This window comes from Sorex fumeus, unplaced genomic scaffold, assembly GCF_029834395.1.
Source record: "Sorex fumeus unplaced genomic scaffold, SorFum_2.1 ptg000024l, whole genome shotgun sequence".
Taxonomy (NCBI): domain Eukaryota; kingdom Metazoa; phylum Chordata; class Mammalia; order Eulipotyphla; family Soricidae; genus Sorex; species Sorex fumeus.
In genome coordinates, this window is record NW_026606081.1 from 55,772,365 (window position 1) to 55,787,928 (window position 15,564).

The 15,564-nt window shown below is 52.1% G+C and overlaps 1 protein-coding gene across 1 annotated transcript in view; it reads left to right on the forward strand.

Moving 5' to 3' along the window:
• Nucleotides 1-15,564, forward strand: part of BNC1 (basonuclin zinc finger protein 1) — a 67,065-nt gene that overhangs the window by 21,668 nt on the left and 29,833 nt on the right. The gene's annotated exons all lie outside the window — the stretch shown is intronic.

Consider the following 15,564-nt stretch of genomic DNA (forward strand, 5'->3'; position numbering starts at 1 on the left):
TGAAGCCCTTACACAAAGAAATGGCCAAGTTGCAAAAGAAATTCCAGATGTGTGGAATGTATTCACACATTTGGATATAGAAGCACTTGATATCTATCCACTTTCAGCATCAGGAGAAAACTAAGTATTTTTCAGGTTTTTGAGGCAAAATCTCATTTTATTTCTTCTGTCTAAGGATACAGACACACGTACATCCAGACCTTCTCAGAGGCTCATTGAGCAGTGAGGGCCCATCAGAACTGGGAAGTGGGGGGACATTTGCCTTTTATTATCTGTTTGTGGTTGTTCTTAAGGTACGATGTAGGTGTGAGTTTTGTAGCAAGCATCAGTGAGAAACTCCATAGAGTCGTCTGGGTTCCAGCTCTCTCCACAGTCATTTTGCTCTTCACATCTTTCAGGGGCCAGCTCAGCCACAACTCTTTTGGGGAAGGGGCAGATTCTTCACTCCTCATTTAGAACAAATCTCCCTGGATTTGGTAAAGGTCACCCGTAGGTGAGTATCTTTTATGGCACAAGAGCAGAAGGGATGAGGTGGATATGGCCATTTGGGATCGGGGGTTGCCAAGGAAACTTGATATTAAAGCATGATGCATCAAGGGTCAGAAGAAATGGAAGCATCCAGGGACAGTGCCATGACGGAAGCGGGTTTCTGTCTCACAAGCACCTATAACCCTTCTATTTTGAGGGTTGGGGTCTGATTGTGGCTCATCTGGAATGTCCCTGGGATGCCTACTATGTATCAATGTCTGCGTGCGTGTGTGTGTTTGTGGTATGTGTTGTGGTTTCTGTGTGTGTTGTGGTATCTGTGTGTATGTCTGTGTGTTTGTGTGTCTGTGTGTGCGTGTGCACTCCAGGAAGGATTCATGGCAGTAGTTGGTGGTCGGGGAAATGCAGTGAGCTCAGTGATATTCCTCCATCTTGACACCAGCTCAGAGTTCGTGACTGTAATTGGCAGGACCCAGAGGCCCTGCTCGGGCCACATGACGGGGTGGGTGTGCAGACACTGGAACTCCCTGGATAGCCCTGAGCCACTGGGGAGCAGGATCTGGGCTGAGGCTTCAATTCAGTCCTCCTCATAAAGAGTTATTCAGGAGATCTCATTAACGGGCTGATGAAAATGTTCCTGGCTCTTCGTGCCAATTTAAGCAATAAATATTTATTTGCATAGAGTGCAAATTGCAAAAGGAAGGAAGGAATAGGAATGGTTTTCCCAGAAAGGTTATGGAGAAGGTGTTCTACAATCGTTCCCTACTCAAAAAAATATATACATATATGTACATTTACATACACATATTCACATATAATATGTATATACACACACACATATCTCTCAAAGCATTTCCCATGGAGATGCACAGGGGTTAGTCTGTTTGGTCCCTGGTGCTGCGTGGCTGAACATTGCAGGGTGCAGCCCTCGTGGCCCCCAGCACAGCACCCCCAGAACTGCAGGCCCCAGCAGCACCACATCTCTGGGTGTTCACACTAAACCATTCAGCACAGTTGGCACAGTTTACCAGTAGTGATCCTGATGCCTTAAGCACTTTTTAAAAGGCCCCAGAAAAGCATAAACAAGAACATCTTCCAGTGGTTTAGTGGTTGAGGACATGCCTAGTGCTTGCAAATCCCAGCACTTAAAAAAAAAAAAGGATAATAAATGAACTACCACCATATGTCAAAGTTTCTAAATGATATAGAAACCATCCTACAAGCATAACAAAATTGCTCACACATTTACTTACACAAATAAAAATTCCTTAACATCTCCAAAAGTTTGGAAATTAATTCATAAACCTCCAAATAACCCAGGAATCTGAAAAGAAATCCTAACGGAAATCATGACTATCTGGAGTCAAAAGATAATAGATAGCAGTGCATGTGTAGGATGTAAGAACATGACTTCAGAAGGAAATTTAATGGTATATTAGACCTTAAATGTTATAGCTGAAAAACAGACCAATTATATGAGTATTTATCTTGGGAAGTTGGAAAAGGCACTAGATTAAACACAGGTAGAAAGACAAGAGATCAGAGCAGACTTAATAAAATGAAAAGCTCAGGGCAGTCGAGAGAATCTGCAACACCAAAAGTTGAGTCCATGCAAAAAACAGTGAAATGGGTAAGTCTTTGGTAATATTAGTCAGGAAAAAAGGTGCAAATAACCAATAACCAGAGATGAAAGAATATCCATCCCTCCAGTTCCCACAAGCATGAAAATCCTCAGCTAGGGACCCTGTTTGTCCAAGGTAGAAAATTATAAAGCTACATTTCAAAACATTATCATAGCCATAAAAAAATGGTACAATTACCTGATGATTTCAATCAGATTATTTTTCCTGCTTTCAGATGTGACCCCAACCCTATAAACTTTAATTATGTCTCATTAACTGTGGCTTGATAAAATACTCACCCGGTTCTCACAGCGGAGAATGTCTGGTGAACCTGGAATAGCAGCCACAGATGTTAGGACAGATAGAAATCCCAAGATTCACGTGTTAGAGACTGCTTCTTCCCCAGACCGCACCATCGGGACTGGTGGTCCCCAAAAACTCAAGAAGAGGCAGAAGAACCTATTCCTTCCTCGTGACCCAAAACCCCTAGTGGAGCCACTTTTGCCAGACTGCGAACTGTGGCCAGTGGCTAGCACGTGGAGAGCCTCTTCTGACAACTGGTGTTGGTGGAACCACATGCCAAGGATCTCATTCCAAGGTGGTGTGTTGCATTTGGCTTGGCACCGGGTGGGTTTACGGAAGCTCTGAGTGTCTGGGTGGCGACATCAGGACCTGAGTCTGTGCCCCTGGGCACAGTCTCTGCCGTGGCTTTGTGCCTGCCAGTCTCTCTGTCTGTGGGACTAACCGTGTTTTCTTCACCTTGGGGTCCCTTCGAGGATCAAACCAGGGCTTGGGAGGGGATGGTAGCAGTGTTAAAGGTGCACATCCAGCACTGGAATCCCCCAGACCACATTCCAACCTCTTTAATCCTTGTCTCTCTTCAATCCTTGGGCTAGCCCATGGACATCTGAGCCTCGCGTTTCACTCACAAAAAACTGGAAGTCCCCCCTTTTGAAGCCCACAGGTCATGAATCTTGTGGAAAGGCTTGCATGGTGGTCAGTGTCCTTGGCTCCAACTGTTCCTGCCACGTCCGTGGAGATGTCCTGTGCAGCTTCTTTTCCCTTTGTCCACTCTGAAGGCCTCGTGTGCCTCTGACTCAGCTTTGGTAAAATGTGGGGTATCTTCATGCTGGTATCTGCCTCAGTACTCGGGGGACTAAAATCAGGAAGTGTAAAAAGACCCCTTAGAGCAGGGTCTCAAGTCAGGAAGGAAGACTCAGATAAACACTGGGCTTTCATTTGACCTCTGTCCCTCCTGCTCTGTCCAGTGCACACAGCGTGTGGGTCTGCTGTGTGAGGATGGAAACTGAGAAGCCATCCATGAAAACAGCTCAGCTGCTATGCTGGACAACCACGGGCTCCTGGTCCTCCACTCAAGCTAATGTCAATCTTGTCCCTGACCCTTTTCTGCCAGTCACCAGTAACCTTTACCACATTTCCCCCATTCCATTTCGTCCGTGACTTCTTGGCAACTTTGCAGTTCCTTCCACTTCTATTGTGGCCATTGCTACACCTTGGAAGGATCTTGCTTTCGTGAGCCTATCTATGAAATCTATGAAATGGGGGTGTAAAGTTTCCTCCCTCCAGAACAGTTCATCACCCTGTAGCTGAGTTGCAGGGAGCCGACCCAGGGATGCCATCGAGGAAGTCAGGCATGGGGTGAGCCCAGCCAGGTCACCATGACGATATCCAGCTCTAGGGAGCACCTCACTTTGTCTGTGCCCCAAGACCTCCCTCCCCAGAAGGACCCAGCAACCTCGTCTGCTGCAGACAGTCTGTTCTCTTCTGGGTCTCCTATGATGGGTGGTGTTGGGCAGTCGGACTGATGCCCTTTCCTGCAGAAATGGTTTCCCCTAGATGCTTGTTTTCCAGCACTCTGACCCCAAAACGTGAGAGCCTGATCCCCTCCTTCCTGACCCTCTTCAGGCACATGGGCCCATGTCCCCCTGAATGTTTGTTTATTTTTCTTTGAAAGGGAACTGCCTGCTTCAGAGTCTGGACAAGTGGGTGACAGCAAAGTCAAGCATCCTATGCACCATGATTTGTAATGTCACAAGTGGACAATAAGGAACTTATGGAGGAAATATGAAGGGATCATAACTATGATAATTTTATAAATACCATTGAACACAATCGTTTCCTCATTGTTAAACAAGATGGAAGGGTCCATCGACTGCTGCTGCTGTCACGGAGAACAAGCAAAGCTGGTGGTTTCCCCTGAGTGGGCTGTGTGCTGCTGACCTCTGCCTTGGGTCAAGTACTGTTTCCAAAACTATGGAGCCTTTGCAAACCCTCTTGGTGGGCCCAGAAGAAAAGAGTATTGTTGACAAGGCCAGCTATAGCCAAGGCAATAAAGGCACAATCCCACGCTCTGGAGACTCATCGGAGAGATGGCTCAAAGCACTGAGCTCAGCTCTCATTCGGGAGGCCTGGGGTCCCTCCCTGGCACAGAATCTCATAGCTGGAGTCCTCCTCAAGCACCACTAAGTGTGACTCAAACCCACCCTGGGTTTGAGAGAAAAAGGGGGGAAAAACTCGAGTTTACACAGCCAGCAGGAATGCAGGTGTGAAGCTGGGAAGTCTGAGCCTGGGTCCCCAGGCTGCTCCGCAGAGAAGCTGCGTCATGAGTTTTCAGCCCTGCTGTGGGCCTTTGCTACCTGCAACAAACTCTGGACCCCATCCTGGAGGGCAGGGACAGCGTCCAGCAGGAAACTGACCTGGGTGGGGGGGCGTGGCTGGGGACGTGCCACAGCAAACCCCAAGGCTGCCTCCCTCTCCCCACCAGGAGCGTGTGGCGGTGGGCGCGGGAGCCGTCAGCACCTCGTGGCCGGCTGCCCGGGCGGGGGTGCTGGCTCGGCCCAGGGCCCAGCTCTGCCGCCCTGGGCAGGAGGGGGGGCGCCCCGTCTTGTTGCAAGCGGACCTCCAGTGCAACTGTGTGTTTTCTTTCATCCAAATGACTGTGCTCATCAGAGGAGCAGCCTTTAATTTTCTTCTTGGAACCGAGGACCATCCTTATAGCAACAAAAGGTCCCCAGGACGGTGAGGTAAGATTTGAATTAAGATACCTTGGCAGATTCCACTGCCCGGCAATTAGCGGGCAACAGGTTTTTAGCAGCGCCTGCTCCTGTCACGGCTGTTTCTGTGTCTCGGCAACCCCGTCTAGCACCGCTGCAGCCTGTGGAGTACATGGACGGAGTATCCCCTGGCTACCAGCCTGCAAAGTGGAAGCCAGGGGGTGGACACAGTGGGGTCTTCCTCCCTTCAGGGCTTGTGCGGCTCTCAGGCTCCAGCTGCAGCGCGGAAGGCAAATGCATCCAACATCCAGACGCGGGGTCTGCAAGCTCCGCAGTCCCAGCGTCTTTCTGCCGTGCCCTGCGGCCTGGTTCACGGTCCCTTGCCGCTCATTAGCTCTCAAGGGAGAGGGAGGGAACGAAGCCAACCTCTGCCTGTCCGTTGGCTTCCTGTCAGCGATTCGGCAGTGTAATCTGATGGAGCCGTGGTCCAAGCCGGGATTTGGACTCCGTTTCTCCTGCCCCTTCCAGGCATGTGAACTCCTGCACAGACTTCAAGCCCCAGCCTCCCCCAGAGCCCCCGGCAAAATCAGAAGTTCATCCCTCCCTCCCTGGCTGGGCGCCACTCCCAGCCCAGAACACACCTCACATTGTGTGGCAGCTACTGGCCCGTCTGTGGCCACTGGACGGGACTCCCAGGTGGGGACCGCGGGCTTGAGCACAGCGTAGATAGTGGGTGAGAAAGAGGCGCCCTTAGCACTTCCTCAGAAAATCGAGAACTCCCAGTGCTCCGAGGGGCTTCCTCGGGGTGGAGGATGCTCCGATTTTTTGGTGTTATTTGGGGTTGGGGCGGCTGCACTGGACAGTGCTCAGGGCATTGTGCCCAGGGATCACTCCTAGCAGAGCTCAGGGAACATATGGTGGGGATTGAACCCTGGTCAGTCACGTGCAAGGCCAGCACCCTGCCCACTGCACTGTCACTCCAGCCCTTTCTTTGTGTTTTTGTCTTTTTGGTGCTGAGCTCGGATCATGGGGCTTTATATGTTCAAGGAACAAGTTCCATGGCCCAGCTCTACCCAGGCCCTGACATGGGGTTGCTTGTTGGCTCCTGTTGTTCTTGCTTATTATTTTTAAAAAAGACATATCCCAGAATTTCTAGAAAATAGGGCAGCCTTTTTACATACTGGTTCAGCAATTCAATGACAAGAGTGTCCAGATCATCCCAGGATGGGGATTGTGTGCCGAGGCCTGTCTACCTGGACCACAGCCGAAAGCTCCAGGCAGAGGGGAACCTCTCAGACTATGACCGCAAACCCACAAGGTCTGTGTCCCACCACAGAGCCCCAGCCTCTGGCTTCTTCACCCCAGAACCAACACACCCTGCTCTACAGAAGCCTCCAGTGAAGAGGGGAGGAGTCTCTGTCAGGTGTCCCAGATAGATCACCCCACCTCACGCTGTGTGAACGGTTGACCTTGTAGTCATGGGTACCCCCAGGAGAAAGGTCCCACCTGGTGACCGGGAAAGAGGGAGATGTGCATCTCCCACACACTCAGGACTCAGCCTGACTCGTACCTTTGGAAACAGCCCCTCAGGCTCCCTTGATGGCCAGGCCAGTGCCCAGGAATGAGTTTTCACTCAGGAAGGCAGGCATTTCCCTCGATCAGTCTCTGCAGGCCTCTGCCAGCCTGGGAAATGCTGAGAGGACACGCTGCAGGGAAGGGTCTTGAACTCCTTCCCCAGACTGGACAACCACAGCAGCCCCCGTGGTCCTTGGTGTGACAGTGGCAAAGCGTCGACTTGTTGGGGATGAGCCAAGAGTGCTTTCCAGGGGAGCCCACACTACATTTGTGATTTCATCAACCAGAGGAATGAATAGAAAATTAATAGAAAAAATATTAACGAAGAATGATAAGGATCCCAATGATTCTCAGGAGCTCATGTGTGTGCTGTGAGGACTTCAATTCACCAGCCAGAATGCATCCTGGAGTTGGCATTTCTAAATGCTGCAGGGGTCACTGCTGCTGGGGGCCATGTGGAGACCACTCTCCACACACCGGGAGTGACTTGTGGATGAAGCAAGCATAGGTACACACAGTGAAAACTATAAAAAGAAACAAACTCTTGATTCACCCACAACACAGATATGCCCTGGAGACATTCTATGACCCTAAAGGCCACATGGCAGTGGTTTCGTTAATGTGGAATCTCCAGAATCAGCAGCCGTGGTTTCAGAGGCTGGGGTGGGAGGTGGAGGGGGGAGATGATCATGAAAATGGAGATTCTGTGCCTGCCACAGAGGCAGGGGTGGGAAGGGGAGGGGGTGGCAGGAGGGACACTGGGATCATTGGTGATGGAGAATGGGCACTATTCAAACAAACTCGAACACTGTTTGATTGAAACGTAATCACAAAAATTTATAAGTCTGTAACTGTATCTCACGATGATTCATTAAAATAAAAATTAATAATAAATAAAATGGAGATTCTTTGGCGGGGGAGGCTGAGATGTTTAGGAATTAGTGGTGGTAACCGCACAACCCACTACTAAAGCCCACTGGAACCCATGTTTTTTTGTTTTGTTTTGTTTTGTTTTTGTTTGGTTTTGCTTTTTGGGTCACACCTGGCGATGCTCAGGCTTTACTCCTGGCTCTGCGCTCAGGAATCACTCCTGGCAGTGCTCGGGGGACCATATGGGATGCTGGAAATTGAACCCCAGGTCACCCGCATGCAAGGCAAACGCCCTACCCACTGTACTATGGCTCCAGTCCTGGAACCCATGTTTTAAAACAGCAAAAATCTGTGGTACCTGAATCAAAATCAATTTTAAGGTAAAATCAATTTTCAGATTTTAAGATTAAGATTTTAAGATAAATTTTAAGATTACTCAGAGCAAAATTTCAGTGGCTCTCTCTCTCTCTATTCTTAGTGACAAAATATTTATGCTAAAAAGGTGATTGTAGTTCTGATTCCAAGTTAAAAAAAAATCTACAAACTTGAAAGGTAACTTGGAAAGTAAAATAAACTTGAAAAGTAAAACAAACTTGAAAGGTAAATAGTAAAACGTGAATAGCTTTTGAAATTAATTTGGCAAGTCTGGCTTGGGATGTAGTGGTAGAACACCAAAGTCTGGCAGGCTCAAGGCCCTGAGTTCAAGGCACTGCCTGGTCCCCCAACTTTGCTGGGTTTGGGTTCCATTGTTTGCTTTTTGGGGTTGGGGCTACACCTGGTGATGTTTAAGGATCACTCCTGGGGTAACTTATGTGTGCAGGGAACCAAACTCAGGTCATAGCATGGCAAGTGCCTGAATCCTGCAACATCTCTCCAGCCCCTAGTTCCTATTTTTAAAATTCACAAGATTTTTTTAAATTAATGATTTGTAAGTGCTATCTCTGATCCATTTTGACAGGGAGCAGAATCTGGCAACCTGCCTCCCAATCCTGTGGACTCTTCAGAAGATGCAGTGGGGAGTAGGGCAAACTTCAGATCAACACAAATGGGGGAGCAGGAACTCCTCTCTACAGTGTCCCCACAGGACTATCCTCTTCATATATTCACCACGGAGTCCCCTATCCACTGTGTCCCCACAGGATGCCCCTACTCAAGTGTCCCCAGAAGATCCCCCTCCCACAATGTCCCCACAGAAAACCCCTCTCCACAGTGCCCCCACAGGTCCACCCTCTCCACAGTTTTCCCACAGGAACCCCTCTCCAAGTGTCCCCAAGGTTCCCCTCTCCACAGTGTCCCCACAGAACCCCTCTCCACAGCGTTCCCACAGGATCCCCCTTTCCACATTGTCTCCACAGGACCCCCCTCCACAGTGTTCCCACAGGACCCCCCTTCCACAGTGTCCTAACAGGACCCCCCCTTCCAGCAGGTCCCCACAGGATTCCTCTCTTCACAGGGTCCCCACAAGCCTCCCTTCTCCACAGTGACTCCACAGGACTCCAGAGTATCCCAGTGGGATCCACCTCTTCACAGAGTCCCCACAGGACCCTCTCTCCAGTGTCTCCACAGGACCCCTCAGTGTCCCCACAGGACTTTTCTCTCCATAGTGTCCCCACAAGACTTCCCTCTCCACAGTGTCCCCATAGGAGCCCCTCTCAGTGACCCAGGGTCAGCCTCGGTATCACAGAACCAGGAGAGTTCCACGAGCACCTCCAATGTGGCCCTCAAAGAAAACAAAACCATGACATGACAAGGACAGGACTGTCCCCACCATCACTGTCTTCATCCCAACCCATCAGCAGTGCCCCCATAAGGCTGGGTTAAGGCATAGATGTCACCCGGGCACCGTCCTGGCACCATGTGTTCCCCAGGCTGGTCTGGGTCTCTCAGGCCCTGCAGACCCAGCCCCCAGCCCCGTGTCCTCAGCCGAGCACTCATTCACTAACCTGAGAATTTCCAGGTTCCCTGAGCAGCGCTTGGGAACCCCACCAGGACCCCTGCAAGCTCCTCACACTTCAGCTCTCCAGCTCTATCCCCCTCTCTGGAGGTTCTTGGTGCCCTTCATGGGGGGCTCAGATGGTGGAAATGTGGGGAGGCTCCCCTGGGGGAGGAAGTGAGGATCAACGCCTGTTCCCGGCTATGTCACCTTCTCTTCTGCCCCAACAGGGTCTGGGGGTGCGGAGGTCTTTTTCCCCAAGGGCAGTCCCCATCTCCGCGGCCTGGCTCCGCCACCGGGCTTCTGCCCGGAACGGGCGTGCCCAGCCCTGCGCTCTGCCCCACTGGAGTTCCCTGTGCCCCACGGCATCTTACTCACTTCCTGCTCCTGCTCCCACAGCACCGGGAACACCCCACAGTCAGCGGTTCCAGACAAGGAGCCTCTTAGGTCGCCCCACTCTCAGGGAGCTCCTCAGGGCAGGGACTTGCTTGTTCCTCTTTCCTCCCCAGTTCTGGCGTCCAAGGCAGCGACTGACGCACAGCAAATGTTCAGAAATGTTCGCCCCACCCCACTCTGTCTGGTCCCCCCATCTCCTGGGGATCCCCAGGAGCAGAACCAAGGCCCCATTCTTCCTCCCTTACTGGGGAAGGCTCAAGGGTCCACTCTGTCACCTCAAGTCATCTTGCTTGTGCTCTGTGGCCCCTGAGGGGTATTTTCCTTCCTACGGAGATGCTGAGAGATGATGGGGACAGGGATGGGCCAGAGTGAGGTCAGAGAAGAATGGGGGTGCTGCTCAGTGACCCCAAGAGCAGGAGGGAATGGAGCCAGGGTCTCTCCCTAGGGCCAGGATAGCATACGAGATGCCAGAAGGCAGGTCCTGGCTGGAGCCAGGCGTGTGACAAGGGCTCTGCAATGAAGGGGGGGACTTAGTAATAACGGGTGGGGACAGCAGGGACTCTGCAGCGAAGGAGGGACTTACTAATAACGGGTGGTGACGCGCCCAGAGGAAGATGTGACCCGACTTGCCCGGCCTCTCCTGGCCGCGCCCCGTTTACTCAGCGTCCGGATGCCCAGCACGAGTTGTACCTGAGGCTTAAAATAAAAGTGCCCACATGGCCAGGGAACCCGGGGCGGGGGGAGGGGAGGGAGGCAGCAGTTGACGCCCGCTCGCTTGTGACCAGGGGTCCCAGGCTACTCCCTGTGCTTCACACACCAGAAGGTGACAGAGCCACAGCAGAACCTGGCAGCGTGATGTCGTGGTGCTGCGTTAGCGACGTTGATCATGCCCGAGGGGCACAGAGAGAAATTGTAGCCTGGGATGGGCTGTGCCTGGAAAGAGGGCGGAAATAGTCACTCAGGGCGCCCCAGAGGATGGCACAGAGTATGCAAATTTAGCTCTCTGTGTCAGGAGGGGAATCAGGCTGAGGGAGGGGCTCACAGCATCATGGATACCATACCCCTAGTTGGGGAAAAAGGGCGGTCAGCAGGTGCTGCTTCCTAGACGCACACAGAGCTTGCCAAGGCAAACATATTCTGTTCTGCCACCTGTCCCTTTGCAAGCGGCACCCCAGAGTCCTGGGACGAGCATGTCTTCAGCAGAGAGTCACAAGACATGTCCCCTGCCTGGCCCCTATTGCCTGGTCCCCATTCCCTGTAGCTTGACTGATCACAGATACTTGCTGAAACCCAGGCGCAGACAGAAGGAGCCCAGCCGAAAACTTTGGCTATTTGTTCGGGATATTTTGGAACAGTCTTAACCTAAGTCATTTAACTCCCTGGTGCTTTAGCTCTGCTTTAAAACGCAGGCTTGGTCCCAGCGCAACAGACCTCATGGAACACACTTGTCTTGCATGTAACTGACCTGGTTCAATCCCCAGCACCAAATAGGGTTCCCTGAGCCCCGCCAGGAGTGACCCCTGAGTTCAGAGGTCCCCTGAGCACCACCAAGGTGTGATCCCCCAAACTAAAAATAGATAAATAAAAATAAGAGCCGGAGAAATAGTGCGGTGGGTAAGATGCTTGTCTTGTATGATTCCCACCCGGATTCAATCCCCAGCTTCCCATATAGTCCCCTGAGCACTGCCAGGAGTGAGAGTCCTGAGCACAGAGACAGGAGTAACCCCTGAGCATAATTGAATGTGAACCCCCCCAAACGAGAAATGAATAAATAAATGAATGCATAAATAAAATAAAAATAAAATGTATAAAAATAAATAAAAATGAATGTATAAATAGAATCCAAACTTGGTTGAGCAGGAGAGATGGTTGAGTGAGCTCAGAGTAGGACTTGTTCTTAGACCAGGATTCTATGCTCCACCAGGTCCCGTGAGCCCCTCCAGCAGTGACCCACGCACCTAGCCAGGAGTGGCCTCTAAACACTGCCAAGTGTGGACCCCCCCCCCCCAAAAAAGAGTAAAATCTAAATTCAAGGGCCCTGGGAAGTAGTGACTGGAGACCAGGGCAGGTCTGGGTGGCTCCAGATTCACCCCAAGCCATGTGCCCCCGGGGCTGAGCGCAGAACCACCAGGCTGTGCCCCTCAGCCCCTGAGCACCCCAGGGGAGGCTGCCCTCTACTTAAAAAAAAAAGATTTTCTTTGTTTTGTAATTACATCTATTCTTGGTCCCTTCCTCTGGTCCAACTCTTTTATAATGCTATCCAGTTCAGAAATTCTGGGTTGTTAGATTCTGGCATTGTGACTCATGTCAAGCAAGGCTTTTATTCTTCAAATCGGATGGGTCATCCCTCCCAGAGAGAAGGCATGATTGGAAGTAGCGTTGCTCAACATGCAAACTGGGTCTGGCAGGGTGGGAGGCGTGCAGCCTGCAGGGGCCCACGTGTACGAGGGGAGCCCGTGGCAGCATTTTGCCTGTTGGTGATCTTCAGTATTCTCGAGCCTTCAGCTGCGGGTGCGTGGTTAATTACCCACAGGGCTTCGGCCCCTCATTACCATTAGTGAGCCTCCTTCTTTTCTCGAAGAGGCCTCTAATTGGCCTTCAGCCTTCCAGTCGGGGCTCATCTGAGAGGTTCGCTCTGCACCCCGCCTGAAGGAGCAGCCCCACCGTTCCTGCACAGGGCAGCTCCTGCCCGCCTCTCCCAGAGCCATTGTCTGTCCGCAGAAGCTGCCTCAATTATTCATGATAACAGCCCTAATCCCCGGCCTGCTACGGCCCACAGCGCCTCCGTAATGGACCTCTCGGGCCTCGCGGAACTTAGGACCCAACTCTGCCATTAAATCTTCTGGGGGGCGGGAAGGGGCTGTGCAGGGTTTTCCTGGGAATGTGTGTTCCCAGCATCATAATCAGCCTTTACTGCTCCAAAGAGACTTTCATCCCAAGGATCTCAAAGCGCTTTACAAGGCTTCATTAGTGCCAGGAATGCCCCCGAGGCACTGGGCTTCTGCTCTGTTTTACGGGCCAAGAAGCAGACCAGGGCCGGGAAGTGCCTTGCCAAGGTCACAGCACGCGTGGGGGACACCTCAGAGGGCTCAGGCAGGTCCAGGCAGGGATTGGCTTCCCTTAGCCCTTCAAGAAACTGTGTGAGTGCCTGTGTGTGCTCATGAATACACACATGCATACTTACCTGTGCACGGATACATGTGCTTACCCACACATGACTGTGTTTACATGCGCATGTATATGCTTACATGTGCACATGTGTTTATGTGCACATGCATTGTGCATGTGCCTACAGGTGTGTTTATAGATTCACATATGTGCTTTAATGTGTGTGTTGTGTTCACATACATGTGCACGCATGCTCACAGTTGCATGCTTTGGGACTGCATTGTGCTTAGGTTCACATGCATGTGAGTATACATGTGTGCTCACATGTACTCACAGGTGTGCTTATAGTTGCATGTGTGCAATTACATGTGCATGCACTGTGTGGGTTTACATGTGTATATGCATGTATGTGTCTTCATGTGCATGTGTGTGCATGTTCATCTTTTTGTGTGTGCCATACTGAGTTTATATGCATGTTGTGCATGTCTACATGTGTGCTTGTGTGTGTGTGTGTGTGTGTGTGTGTGTGTGTGTCGGGCTAGTCGGCCATGGCTAGGCCTTCCAGTGCTTGTTGCTCAATGTTCGGTGCACAGACCAGACTGCAGGCCTGCTGAAGGGCACTTTTCATTTCTGCAAGTTGGTGGCTCAAACTTTCATTCTTGGCCCTGCTCCTTTGCACATCTAGGGGATCGGGGCCACCGATGCCCACCTTACAGCATCAGGCCTTTGCCATTAGCTCGGCTGTCTGGTTAGAGAGTTCTAGATAATTGTATGGCAGATCCTCCTTGTAAACTGGCCTTTCTTTCTGCACCCTCCAGCACCAAGAAAGCCAGCCAGGCTCTGCGGTTGGGAAGGGGGCCTTAACCCTGAGCTTCACATCAGATGTGTGGGTTCGGTTCCAGCTCAGATTTATGTGGAAAGCATCTCACACACATCCATGCTCCCCGAGGTGCAGATGCCAGAAAACGAGCTCATTCCTCGGAGGAGGGAGCTTTCAGCTCCGTCCTTTGTGACAGATTCCAGAGCGCGTCTCCCTGAAGGCAGGCGGGTCACCGGGCTGCTTGGTGACCCCCCCTAACCTGTACCAGGCTGCTGGCGAGCACTCCTGTCAGCTCTGTTTACTCTGTAAGACTGATGGCGTCCAGGTGGAACTCCGCCGCCTCCCTCCGCTCCACAGTTCCAGGCCCACAGCCGCGGAGGAGTTGGTGTGGGGTGTACCGGGCCAGGAGCACCGGGCAGGCAGCCCCCAGCCCCTCTCCCCCGCCTCCGGTGCCTGGAGGTGCCCCACTGCCCAGCAGAGCCCAGAGGGTGATTGTGCAGGGTGGGGCTGCTGGGCTCCAGAGTGTCAGGATGATGGAGTGGGGCTGGCCACCGGTGCCTGGCACACAGCTGCTGGTCTGCCCAGATGGAGGCTACAACATTAGCTGCTGGTGGATAGTGGTGCCCAAGGACTTGGTGGTGGTGGTGGGCAGGGGGGTCAGCCCCTATGTACCCACACGTCGATGAGCTCAAAACACCTTCTATTTGCCATAATCAAACCCAGGGCCTCACACACACCGGGCACTTGCTCTGTCACTGAGTGTGTACCTGGTCCTGGGGGCCTCTTCATGAGTGAGATGTGGGAATGTGGGAGCGATGGCAGGACCTGGGGTGAGAGAAGAGAGCAGATAAGTGGGAGCTGCAGGGACCAGAGATGGGGCTTCGCTCTGCCCCTCTCCATGGCAGGCTGGCCTCACACGCAGCTATTTTCACTTTACCCCTGATTTTTCGCTGTTCCCATGAGCAGAGACCAGAGGTTCCCAGGGGTGGGGGTGGCGAGAGGCATCACCAGGGCACGGGAAGGAGAGCATCCACGGGGCCAAACTCCTGGTTTGTTGTTTTGATTTGGGGCCATACTTGGTGGTGCTCAGGGGTCACTCCCGGCAGCACATAGGGCACCCTATCTAGTGGCCGTGTGCAAAGCAAGCTCCCCACCCGCTGTGCTGTCTCTCCAGCCCCAGCGCCGAATGCTTCACAGTGCTGAACTGTCTTTACAAGTGAGAAGAGGATCCAACCCTCTTCGCATCGGCCATCCCAGGTACCCGCTATCCTCTCCCACAGGGTGAGAGCGAGAGCCCAGAGGGACGGAATGGGGGTGCAAACCAAGAAAGGCATCAGTGGGGAGCAGGCATAGCTGTTGGCTGTCCCCTTCGGCAAAGAGGAAAAGGGGCAGGGCACAGGACACAGAAGGAATTTACCGGGTTCGTGGGTGCAGCCCTGCTCTGCTTGGGACTTTCTGCTAAGCCCCAGCAGAAGATGGGGAGATAGTGGCGTCCTCTGACCCATGTCCCTCCAGTGACCGTCTGAGAAAGTCTGGAGACAGTAACTCTGTAGCTCTTCCTTCTCTCTCCACTTTCAGAGCAAGGAACATCCTGGTGTCCCATTGGCTACCTGTGCAGGGACCCTTCATGAGACTCAAGAATCCAGACAAGTCCAGTTGGACCCCTCTAAAACTCCACTTCAAAGCAGAAGGGAATGGGGACTGAACTGGAGATGGGGCCCCGTGGCAGAGCATGTGCCT